Below are 10,654 nucleotides of genomic sequence, written 5' to 3'. Positions count from 1 at the left end.
AATTACTTGAGGAGCATTTTCATCTAAAAATAATCAGATTCTAAGTTCGATTTTTGATATGAGATTTTTAACTATTTTAAACTTTTCACCCGAATTTCTTAATTTTAGTGTCGATAGATTTGAAATATGATTTTGAGTCTATATTTGATTAGATTTTGGTGATTTAGAGTATCGTCGAAGAGGAAAAGTGGCAATTTTGGATTCTTCATGACTTTTTGCTAAGACAAGTGGAATTATAACATTTGTTAAGTATGTTAAACCTTGTATTTCCTACATGTGGTGATTAGGGTGTGTTAAGGGCATTATATTGAATTGAATTACATGAGTTGAAGAGTGATAGTGGATTTGAATAGGAGTAACTGTCTAAGTGTTGTGGATTTTAGGACAGTGATCCATTGTATGATCGTGGTTTATATGACATCATCGTGAATATTTATCTTTCTTATTCTTTATTTGTGCATATATTGCATATGTGATGGCTGAGAATTGATATGATTAAGTATTGTACATTGAGAACAAGGTTTCTACTGGTCGTGATTTGTTGAGGTTTCTTTCCACCGCCGAGATCTCTTCCGATGTATATCATAGGACAGACATGCATCACGATATTTGACATTGCATTTGCATTCATTTATTTCTATGATTGATTATGACCTATGATTTATATGTGTTTGCCTAAGTATAATGGCGAGAATGTATTGGTTATTCTATTATGGACTATCTAGTATTTTTAGTGTCATTGTGATATAAACTGTATAGATTGGGCTGTCTGAGTGCAGATGTATAGTTATGAAGGATTGTGGTTGGGATGTCAGGAGTACCTCTGTTCCGCATTGCTTTACTTAGGGTTTAGTTTCTATTTTTCTTGAGTACCATGTTGTTGTTTCTCATCCTTTGCTTTTACATTTATGTAGGATCTCAGCTCGGCACTTCCCGTATTTAGTACATCCTTGATCAGGATGAATGTATGAATGCTTCAAAGGTAGCATCTTGTCCTCTTAGGCAGACTCTCGACGTCTTTTACCTCATGTTTTGTTCTATTTGGGAACTGAGACATATATACTTGTATCTCTTTCATTTCTATTGAAGTAGTGGCATGTACATGTGACACCAAGTTTTGGGTAGTTTAGAATTTACTCTTCTCTTATCCTTATTTATATTATATTAGCCTTTACATTTTTGCTTTTATTTCTAATTAATTTGAATTTCTTAGACTCTTGGGCTGACTCGTCTTGGTGGGTTAGGCGACTGCCATCACACCCGAATTCGGGTTGTGACATAAAGAGAAGAGGTTAGATCATAAAAGTTAGAGAATGTGGATGTGTACGCCAATAAGAGCATCAAGTATAGAAAGATGTCTAAAAGATAGAAGAAATTTAAGGAAAGTATCTTAGAATGAGGCCCCAGTAGCAGTTTGGTATCTTCAGGTATAGTATAATCGAAGAGTTTTAGTGTACTTGTGAATAGTAATACTCAACCGTGTGGAGTAGTGTGCTTATAGCTATGTGTAGAGAATCAGTCCACAGGCTCAGAGTAGTGACTCTCGAGCTAAGAGGGAGATGATGAGGTAATGAACCAAAGTGAGTCTTTAGTTTTAAGGAGTGATGAGTTTACCAGAATGAGACATCAATGATTTTCCATCTCATATATTCCTAATACTTCAGTCGAGGTGATACTCTATTTATGTCGTGTGTATGAGCACCATGCCCATGGCGTAGACCCATGCACCCCAATGTTGATGCATGTCCATGCTGAGTTTGAGGATGAGAATTGATAATTTAATTCAATAATCCTGATTTTGTCTCATGAATCTGAGATTTTTCAGCCTTATGTTACACGAGACATGACTTGAGTTTCATAATATGTATAGTTCCATGAACTCATAATAGGCCTTAAAAGACTAGAGAGATCATATTAGTTATGGATTTTCCTAGATCAGACTTTCTTGAATGAATCGTGCTTATGATCTGTCGCTCTAATACCTTCCAGTGATCATTTCTTTTTAATCTTGATAGTGATGTTGATGATAGTAGATGAGTGGTGGTAGATGGGAGAGAGTGGGTGTTTCTTATTGTGGTAGTTATGGTGTGCTTATTCCATTTAATACTATATTCATAGAGGGAGATCGAGATGGGATCTTGTTATGTGAAATAGTTAGGAAAGAGTATTTTGGTGTACCTTTTGGTAGAAGTTAATGCATTTGATTATGTAGAGATGATAAGATTGGCATGAGAATTCTTAACAGATGCTGACTTCAAAAAATCTATAAAGTGGTTACAATGATAGGCTTGCATGTGTGGTGGTCATTATGTAAGTGATTGCAGTAGGCTAGTAATGTCCTCTTGTAATATTTTTAAGTAAGAGTATTGGGATAGTCATAGAACTAGGATTGAATGTGGTATTGATGGAATGTGGATGAATGTACGATGCATTAGGTGCTTCTTGATTTGGACTCAAGATTGGTTGAATATAATGGAAAGGAGTAGTACTCTTGAGATGAGGTTCTCTATAGAGGTATAGAATATGAATCTTGTGGTCTAATTATATTATATGTAGTACTCTGTGACTTAGAATTAGGTTTGAACATAATAAGAGTATGCAGTTAGACTTGGAGTCCTAGGCATTGGTGAAGACAATCATATGTATCCTTGTGGGAGTTATGCGTTGCAGCCGAGGAAGAGTTGTATGTAGAAAGAAGAGCATTTAAGATTGAAAGCGATCGGTCATTACGCTTAATTCATAGTGGTCATGTTCTTATATCAGGCTCATAAGCCTCTTTCCTGAAGTTGAGAAATTTTGATGGAAGCATTAGAGATTATAACCCTCCTCTTAATTTTGCTTTAGTGTCGATGTTGAAGGTAATGTTCCTATTCTATCTCTGAGATAGTACCTTCTTGAGTTTGAGTAATTAAGTTAGTTATTCATGAGCTTGAATCTTTGAGTTCTTGCATTGCATTCTGCCTTCCAATGATGATATTAATGGTAAGATTCTTTTTTCCTATCTTAGAGTTGATGTTCATTCCGAGTTTAAGTATATGATGAGTATTCTTGAATCCGAGTAATAATGGATTAATTTTTTGAGTTTTTGATAATAGCATTATTGATTTGAGCTCATGCCTTGTAGAATTTCCTAACTTGGTCATCATTTGAGGAAGAATGATTCCAAGGAGGAGATATTACAACACCCCAAAAAATTTTATTAGCTAAGATCGAGCCATCCTTCATAGGGGTATGGGGATGTACCAAATGATTCACAATTATGTGTATGTGTGAAGGTTCATTCTTTAGTGTGAGAATAGATTTGGAGATGAATTAATCTCATAAGGATCCTCTATCACAAAGTCGAGTTGAAAGCTTCCTTAATGATTGAGTTTCGATAAAACATTTTACTTGGTCAACTTCAAACGATCATATATCCTTGAATATAAAGAATTAGGTGGATGATGACCTATCAAATTAAAGGTATTTGAATCCTCTTTCCAACGCTACCAAGTTGCTTTATAAAAGAGTTTCTTTTCTCAAGGTCAAGCATCGAGGTTCTAAGATCAAAGGTTTCCTCCAAGAAAGCTAATGTTTTTTGAGTTTTAATTGTAATATCAATCTTCCAGGTATGTAAGGCTACTCATAATATAGATTGAGTTCATCCATCTACCCTACATCTAATTCTATCAATTGTTGAGAATGAGTTGAGTCTAACCAAGTTTCTTGAATTCCGATTGAGTTAATTATTCTTCAATTGAGTTCGTATAATTATGTATTGAGATCATTATTGCTTTCTACCTATTAATTGATTGGAATTGTTGTTCATGGCTACTTTCCTGTGAACCCAAGTTGATTTGATAGTGATGACTTTTTCATGCATATTTTTGAGTAAAGATGATGACTTTTATACATTGATGAAGAGAGTGATTTATATATATTGAAATCGAGAAGGATTTTTGATGAGATGTGAATGATTTTTGAAAATATATTTTACTAAAAGAACTTGATGATTTGAGCATGAGCATTGATTTTAAATGAGTTTGAGTTTTTATATGAATTGAGTTCTTGAGTCATTCATGATTTTATTGAGTCTTAAAGCATGATTTATGAACATCTTAAATAAGCATGAGTCGATAATGAGTTGAGTTTGAAAGGTTCTTAAACTTCTATTATTTTGAACATGAATATTTTGAGTATAAATAATTCTTTGAGAAAGAGTTTTGAGGATATTTGATTGAGCTTGATAGCATGTTGTTTTTTAAAATGAAGAAGCATGATGATTTGAGATAAGACTGAGTTTTGAAAAGGGTCCAATGAGACCAGATGAGATGATTTGAATATTTTACCTGATAGATATAAGCATCATATATTTTGGGAGTAGTATTGAGCATCGATTTTTGTAAGAGTATATATAACTCAAATCCCATGAACTAAGTAGCCAGCATAAAATAGAGGGTTAAACCTCTTATGTCCCAAAATGATGGACTTTGATTGATTCTGTATCCAATGATAGTAATTCGCCCCTTACCCAGGCAAAGTATTAGATGGGTGTGGCCACGACATCGCTTTGTTGTACATCACTCGCTCATATGGTGATGGTTGTCAGTTAGAGAAACTCCCTAATAATAATACAAAATTAATGAGTTGATTTGATTGAGATTGCATACAATTGAGTCAATTTGAAAAGCTATGATGGAGTCGATTGAAAGACATTGCATATTTTTGGACTTGCATCTTTATTGAGTTGAGTTATTTTCAGAGTTTATTCCATTGAGTTGAGTATCTTTGAGTAAGTTTCCTTTCAACTATATTACATACTCGTACATTTCATGTACTGATGCCATTTGGCCTGCATCGTTTTTTGATGCAGATATAGGTATTAGAGGGCCTCAACAGGCACATCATTGAAGATCATTTGTACTCTCAGCTTTTGGGGAGTCCTCCTTGTTTCTGGAGGCACTCTTGAATTATTATCTGTTATTTTGAGTATTTTATTTTGGGTAGTCATGAGCTTGTCATTGGCACCTTCTTGATAGTGATAAAGGCTTGATAGATAGATAGACGATAGTGTCGAGTAGATGTTTTGGTTTTCAAAACTATCCTTATGATATGGAGTTGATTTGAGATTTGTTGTAAATACATTATTCTTCTAAAAATGTTGAATTGGTTAGCCCACTTGAATATCTTTTAAATTCATGTTTAGTCTTTCGCTGAGTGATTGAATGTGTGATCGGACCAAGTCGTTCGCTTGGGGACCAACAATGGTTTTTGAGTGCCGGTCACGCTTAGGGTACCCTCTTGGGGCGTGACAAATATAATGAGTCGCATTGAAAAAAGTGATGCTCTGATAATATAACGTGCCACATTGAAGGAAGTGACGCTCCAATAATTATATAATGTGTCACATTAAAGGAAGTGATGGTCCAATAATAATATAATGTGTCACGTTGAAGGAAGTGACACTCCAATAATAATATAACATGTCACGTTGAAGGAAGTGACGCTCCAATAATAATTTAATGTGTCACGTTAAAGGAAGTGACGCTCCAATATAATCTGATATGTCAATGTGGCGGCTTAATATATCTCTTTAAATAACGCACAATCCAAACATGACATTTCTTCTTGTAGTTTGTTAAACTGGTAACATCTCTGGTTATCATTAAAAACTTTGTCGTCCCTACACTCATAGAGAATTTGTTAGTTTGAAAACAAAGATCTTAACATATGTCAAGACATTTAAAATATGTCATGCCGATATGGTATCCGAGAAGAACGTAAGATTCTAGAAGAACGCCTTGAGACCTTTTAACATGGAACGGAGGTGCTAACGGCCGATTAGGGATGTCACAAAAGGTGTATCCCTATTTTAAATAGGTTATCTTATAAAAACAGGGTTCGTTCGATAAAGGAAGTTTTTGAAACTTGAAATTGAAACAAAGATTTTGAAAATATTAAACAGTTTCAAAAAGTTGCCCATATTTCCAGTCCAAGGGTACTAAGAAATAGTTTATAGGAAAAGAAGAATTGGCTGATTCAAAAATCTACCCTAGTTTCCTCTGAGGTTTGTAATTTGAAACAGTAAGAAGACCGAACCCTTATATAGGATTGACTATGTATCTTGCTGGAACAAGAATCAAGTCTGACGTAGTTCGAACCTGAAACTTGACAGAATCATAGAGAACAAAAGATCTGCCAACATAGTGCAAGAGGTATAAAATAACAGAGAACTAAATTTGTCAACATATAAAAAAAATAAGAGATAGCTTGTTGAACTGGATCCTTGACATCGTAAATCCTTAGTTTTCACAATAACATCTTTGAAAAGACTAGTTTGTTTCCTTTACTTGGTGAACGTCTGGCTTGATTCTTCAAAATTTGGGAGGATCTTTTAGAATTTTACCTTCAATTCTAGCAACGGAACCTGTGGAGTTCAAATGCAATTAGTAGAAAAATAAAATTATCAAAGTAAATGATATAAATAATGATTTTTTTAAAAAAAAGATAAGCTTAAGATTAAATCGTTCAACTATTGGTGTAGATGACGTCTCATAATCTTAGCCATTGTGCTAGGCTATTTTACCTAAAACATTTAGAGAATATGTTATAAATCATAATAAGATAACGTAAATAAATCTAGGAAACAAAGTGAGAGTAAAAATCATCTGGATTATCATACCGAGGCCATTATGGGTCTAATAATGCCTTGTGACTTCATGATTCCTGCATCTAAACAAAAATTCTAAGTTTTGAGAAACTGATTCGTGTTGGCTTTGCCTTCAAATCCTGATGCTCCTCTGGCATCTGTCTTGCAGGCTTGTCTGGTCTCGAAATGTAGGCTTGATAAAAAATTTCAGGACCTCCTCAAAAATTTTGCCCAGTTTAAAATCTATAAGAACTTTTGAACTTTCTCATAGCTTCTAATTGAATTTTTGGGATTCTCTCAAAAATTCTACTCAGTTGCAATTTCAATGTGATCTATGACTCTGACTTGTTGGAAAATGCCATCTTCTATCTCAAAATTTTATCCCAATTTTCATTATAAAGGAAAATAAAACTTTTACAGGGAATATGACCGAGCCGATGTGGCACTTATGTATCCTGCAGGAATTAGCTCAAACATAGTTCCAATTACAAAGGGAAATTGAGATATTTTGATAACGTGACCGAAGTTGATGAAATCCACCTACGTATTCCACTACGAAAATCAGGTCGAACGTAGTTCATATGAAGTGAAATTACAAAGTAATAACAATAAAGTGCAATTATAAGGAAAGAAAATGATAAAGTGTGATCATAAAGAAAGAAAACCATAACTTAAAATGCAATGTCGGAGGATTCAAAGTTACAACTTCCAAAAAACTTCATTCTTCTTTGCAAGTGATCACGCCAATGATCACTTCTTGTGATTGGGAAGCGGGTTGGCGTTCATATTTGGTGGGGCTTCTGCAAGCTTTATCACCTTATTGACAATCAATTCTTGAACTTTATGTTTAAGGGTGATACACCTCTCAGTATCATGCCCAATAACTTCTTTCAATCTTTCAAAAATTTGAGACAATGATTCCGCCAATGGAATGAAAACTCTAGGAGGTTTTCTTTTAAAATTGGGACGAGTTGCATTATTTTGAAAATTTTGTGATGGTCTTGGAGAACGATAAATTTTCTGTATTGTAGACAGGGTATGATGAAGCGGAATAGCCTGGAGGTGGTTGGCGGTTATATGAGGTTGTTCCTTGATTCATTAGCGCCATAAATTCTTTCTCCTTTTTCCTTCAACTTCTGAGGGAACCATTTTGGAAGGCTCTATTAGTTAACTGGGATGATGTCAAACTTGTTATTTTACCGATCTTAAGACCATCTTTAATCATTTCTCCAGGTTTGATAACTTCAGCCAAGGTCTTTCCATCCATTGTCACTATTCGCTCATAACATTCTGAGTCTTGAGCTTGAATGAAGTAGGTGATCATTTCTGCTTTCTCCATAGGCGGGTGCACTCTGGATGTTTCTTCACTCCATCGTATGGCATATTCTCAGAAGCATTCAGTTGAATATGATTTTAGTTTTGTAATCGGGATTTTTTTTCAGGTGCGATCTCAACATGAAACTTATAATGATCCACGAAAGCATTCGCCAAATCATCCCAAGTGTGCCATTTGGTTACATCTTATTTAGAGTAACATTCTAAAGCTCTTCTACTCAAACTTTGATTGAACAACTTGATTCTTATCCCTTCATTCTTACCCGCACCAATTAATTTTTCGCAATAGACTTTCAAATGGAAGAAAGGATTTTCGACCCATCAAACTTTTCAAACTGTGGAATCTTGTAAGCTGGCGGCAACTCCACATAGGAAATGCGCACAACTCTTCATACCTCACATTTTGGCTATGACCGAGACCTCAAAGACCTCTCATAACATCTTCCAAACTTTTAAGTTTCCTATTCAAAATTTCATCATTAATCGCTTTTGTATCATTCCCAGTTTCAACATAGTGATCAACATCTAAGCGATATAACCCTTGGGTTTGAGTCACATGTGGAGAAGTAGCATAAGTGTACACTAGCGGAGCATTATGCACTAACGATATATTTTGAGCTTTTGGAGGAGAAAATGTGTACACAAGAGGAACATTCTGGGTCGAACAAGCGAGAGAAGCATTTTGAATTTGTTGAGAAGTGGAAAAATGATCTCCTTGGTCAAACTCCTCTGAGATTGGAAATGAAGGCGACATGAGCCCTTTTTGGCGAGCATCAGAAGATGGGGTCATGTTTGGTGGGGTCTGAGAAGCTGTTTTGGTTTGCATCACTATGAGGCTTAGTTCAACAATTTTTCACTCTAAACGAGCAATGACCTCTGAGGTTGTTTCTGATCATGTCGAGGTACTAGAGTCGATTATGACAGGCAAAGTTAGGATTGGTTTAGATGAAGTGACTGTGTTGATTAAACTGGGGTCCATCTTGGATTGGATCTTTTTGATAAACCATGTGTGAAACAATGAATCTATATTTTCTTTCTTGGCTTTGGACCGTGTAAAATACGGATGTTCTGCCAGTGAGTATTTGAAACTGATTGCTTTGGTGAAGTGAGCAAGTTTGATTAACAACACAAATCAGCTTCTCTTTTTAAAAAAAATTCAAAAAGTGAACGAGTTAGTCCATTAATCAAATTAACATATAAGACAAATAATATTTGTTTTGCTTAAAACAAATTAGTCCAATGTTTGAAGAACGAGAGAAAAAGGGTAACCAATGGACAGAAGTTTGACTATTTTACGGGCAGAAATTTTAATGTGAAAAAATAAAATAAAATTGAACTAAGTAAACTATGTGATTTAAATAAAAGTTCAAATGTTCACAGGTTGACTTTCCAGAACTTTTTTTTTTGAGAATAACAAAGTCCTAAAACTCGACTCTAAACTAAAGGAGTACTTGATAACTATGGTTATAACTGAGATAAAAAAATATTTTTTAAAAATAAACGAGGTCAACGTGAATTTAAACGATGACCCAATAATTATTTTTTAAAATTTTTATTGAATGTAGAACTTGAGTGATTTAAAACATATTTTGCCTATGGTCTCAAAGATTATTTTTAAAAAGACTTAAAATTTGAGTTCATATGTCTAATAACGCTCTAAGACTTTACAATGAAACAATGGACTAATCATGTTTAAAGAAAAACATATGTATTCAAACACATAAATCAAACAAGCATGAATGGAGCAAATTCTGTAGAATTTAGTGCCTAAGCAACATATAACGAATCCTAACATATATATGGCCTTTTAAGCCAAAGGTAAGCCTAAAGTTTGAAGGATATTCTTAAAAAAATATCAAATAGTTGAATTATTGTCTTTTATTGACTATGGGGCAATTAGACATATATAAGGCGATCTTCTAATGGACCCAATACGCCTTGGGTATTGAGTCAACTTAGGCACATGCGCTAAAGTTAGGACTTAGTTTCTGCTCTACGCTAGGTGAAATAGAGTAGGCTTTGAAAAGAGACTAGGTACCCGAGTTGTAAAAACTGCAGGGTGAAGATAATAAACGGTGTTGGACGACTACGAACCAACTACCCATTTACTACTCCAAAAAGTAGGGTATTTTTCTGACGAAATGCTCATGGATAACGATGTAACCGCCTTTTTCCTAATGCATTCTATTTGTCATGTGGCGGAGTTGTATGCCATAAAATGCAATGACAGTTTAATATTCAGAATTTAAACACGTAATCGCAAAAAGTAACAATTAATACAAATAAATAGTTAGCCAAACAATAAAATCCTTTTGGTTTGAACCTAAGTGAATCTCCAGCAGAGTCGTCATTCTGTTATGACCTGTTTTTAAACTTGTTAAAAACGTTCCATAACTTGGCCATTTATTGTAAAAAAAATAATCGCCACTTAATTTTTAGAAAAATTAAGAACACATTTACAAAAAGGTAATGTTGAAATAAAACCTTTTAATAAACCAGAATTTGGGTAAGGATTCAAATGATCCTCTAAGGAAGTTTTTAAGCACCTTAAAAGATCCGCTAACACGCGGTTGACCAGTGGATTAAAAATATTTGGTTAACTTAGAATTTATTGAGTTTATTTATGAAAATCTTATTTAGAAATGAATAGAAATTATTTGGACTTATTCATTAACATCATTCTAAAATGAA

Source organism: Solanum dulcamara, chromosome 1 (genome assembly GCF_947179165.1).
Source record: "Solanum dulcamara chromosome 1, daSolDulc1.2, whole genome shotgun sequence".
NCBI lineage: Eukaryota > Viridiplantae > Streptophyta > Magnoliopsida > Solanales > Solanaceae > Solanum > Solanum dulcamara.
This window is presented reverse-complemented; position numbering follows the sequence as displayed.